This window comes from Nannospalax galili, unplaced genomic scaffold (assembly GCF_000622305.1).
Source record: "Nannospalax galili isolate Female #2095 unplaced genomic scaffold, S.galili_v1.0 scaffold321, whole genome shotgun sequence".
Lineage (NCBI taxonomy): Eukaryota > Metazoa > Chordata > Mammalia > Rodentia > Spalacidae > Nannospalax > Nannospalax galili.
Genome location: NW_008345972.1, coordinates 2,442,291 through 2,445,118, shown reverse-complemented (window position 1 = coordinate 2,445,118; position 2,828 = coordinate 2,442,291).

The following is a 2,828-nucleotide window of genomic DNA, read 5'->3' as shown; positions in this document are numbered from 1 at the left end:
AAAAGGACAAATAGTCTAAGCACCTGATTAATTAGATAAGAACACTCTACACTGTACTGTATTGCTTTGATTTTGAATTGTATTTCTAAGAAAATGATTAACCATGAAATCAACCTGATGCTTGCACAATCTTGTTCTGTAACTTGTATAAAATCTGATGCTCCACTTTAGAAAATTACATTCAGATCATCAACCATCTCTTGTGTCTGTCACTCCCCGAATCCTTGCCCACTCTCCGATTCCCTGTTCCTGTCAGACTGAGTGCTCCGGTCTGGGCTGGTCTGTCGCACTTGGGTTTAACTCAGGAATAGGCTATGATGTAAGACTGGAAAATATACTAATATAGTTCACCATAGTAACAAACCAAAGAATAATACAACTCAATGGGTGTAAAGAAATAAACAAATAAATAATAAAAAATGATTTAAAAATTCTTATGGAAGAGCTTTCCAGGTAAGTTTGGCTTCTGCACCCATGGCACCTTGACTCCCCCAGCCTCATTTACCCTTCCAGCTCCCCTACCCCATCTCTCCTCCTAGCAGGGGGACTAGCACATTTTCTGTCTTGGCACCCCAGACCTCTGGACGATCTCTTGGTCCAAACTCTCCACTGCTTCCTGACCCTTTGTGTCCAGACCAAAACAATTCCTTCCTCTAGTCCCCACCTCCCTTTGCATCTCTGGGTGGCTCAGCCCCACAGCTTCCTGGAGCTATCAGCTTGCCTGGGTAAGTTTGGTTGTGCCTACTGTGCCTTGACTCCCCCAGCCTCGTTCACCCTCCCAGCTCCTCCACCTCCACCCCATCTCTCCTCCTAGCAGGGGCACTGGTCCATCTCTTGTTGTGACACCCCAGACCCGTGGACAGACCTCTTAGCTCAGAATCCCTACTGCTTCCTGATCCTTTGCATCCAGACCAACCCAATTCCTCCCTGTAGTCCCCAGTAACCCTCAGGCCTCTTCTCTCCCCTACCTCCTTTTTCATCCCTGGGGCCCAGCATCTTTCCTGGACCTTGTTCCCAGGCCAGCCCAGCCCTCAAATTCTTGAGGCCAGTATCTTTTCTGGAGGGATCCAGACCTTAGGAGAAAGCCTGAGAGCATCTGTTCCTCATCTGACTTGGGCCTCTGTGGGAATTCCTGAGCAGCAAGACAAGTAATTTGGCCACTCCAATATAAAATCAAAAGAGAGAACCTGAAGCCTAGACCAACCAGCTTTTCATGCCCAACAAGTAAACCACAAAGGCACATAAATTTTACAAAAAGAAGCAGATCTAAACTCAACAAAGGAAGGCTTGAGTCTCACACAAGAACCAGAAAATACAAAAGAAATCCACATGTCAAAGTCACAGAAAAAAAACCATGAAAAACCAAAATAATATATCCCCACCAAGTACCATCAGTCCTCTAGAGGAGTACAGTGAGAACCTCCTAGAGATAACACAGGACATGGAACTCAAAAGAACAATTTTAAACATGTTAAAAGGATTCAGTGAACTTAAAGCACACACAAAGAAAGAAATCAAAGAACTGAAATAAGATAGGGATAAACTTCCGAATGAATTCAGAAAAGAGTTAGAAATATTGAAGAATGCTCAGGATGAAATAAAGAACGAAGAGAAACACTCCATAAGCCAATTAGTAACGACAGGGGTAAGCGTGACCAATAGGATGAACGAAATGGAAAACAGAATATCAAGACTGGAAGACAAAGTGGATGAATTAGACCACTCAAGCAAAGATTATGAAAAATTTAAGAAAACACAAGAATGGAATATGCAGGAATTATGTGACACCATAAAAAGACCAAACTTACAAATCATAGGCATACAAGGAAGGAGAAGAATCTCAGGATAATGGGATGAACCAGATCTTCAACAGGATTATAGAAGAAAATTTCCCCAAATTAAAGACATGCCCATACAAATGTAAGAAGCATATTTAAAACCAAATAGACAGGACCAGAAAAGAAACTCTCCATAGCACATCATAGTGAAAACACCAAATATACAAAACAAAGGAGAATACTGAAAGCTGCAAAAGAAAAACAAGTCACATATAAAGGAAAACCCATTAGGATTACAGCTGACTTTTCAATGCAAACTATGAAAGCCAGAAAAGCCTGGACCAAAGTATTCCCAGTTCTAAATGACCATAGATGCCAACCCAGATTACTTTACCCAGCAAAATGCTTATTATAGTTGAAGGGGAAAGAAAAATCTTCCATGACATAAATAGGCTGAAAGAATTCCTGTCCACAAAACCAGCCCTTCAGAGAGTTCTTTAGGCAATTCCAAGAGCTGAAGAAAGGAATGACTATACCCAAGGGGTTATGGAAAGAAACTTAATGAAGGTATTATGACTATGGAAATGCATAGCTACACCAAGAATGTGAACAGAAATAAAAATGACAGGAATCAATACACATCTTTCATTAATAACTTTAAATATCAATGGACTGAACTCCCCAGTCAAAAAACACAGACTACACACCTTTAATCTCAAGAATGTGAACAAAAATAAAAATGACAGGAATCAATACACATCTTTCATTAATAATTTTAAATATCAATGGAATGAACACCCCAGTCAAAAGACACAGACTTGTTGAATGGATTAAGAAACAAAACCCATCTTTTTGTTGTCTGCAAGAAACTCATCTCACTTTCAAGGACAGTCACTACCTTAAGGTGAAAGAATGGAAAAAATATACCAAACAATTGGTACAAAGAAAAAAGCAGGTGTTTCAATTCTAATATCTGATAAAATAGACTTTAAACTAAAACAAATCAGAAGAGATAAAGAGGGTCACTTGATTCCGATCAAATGAACAATT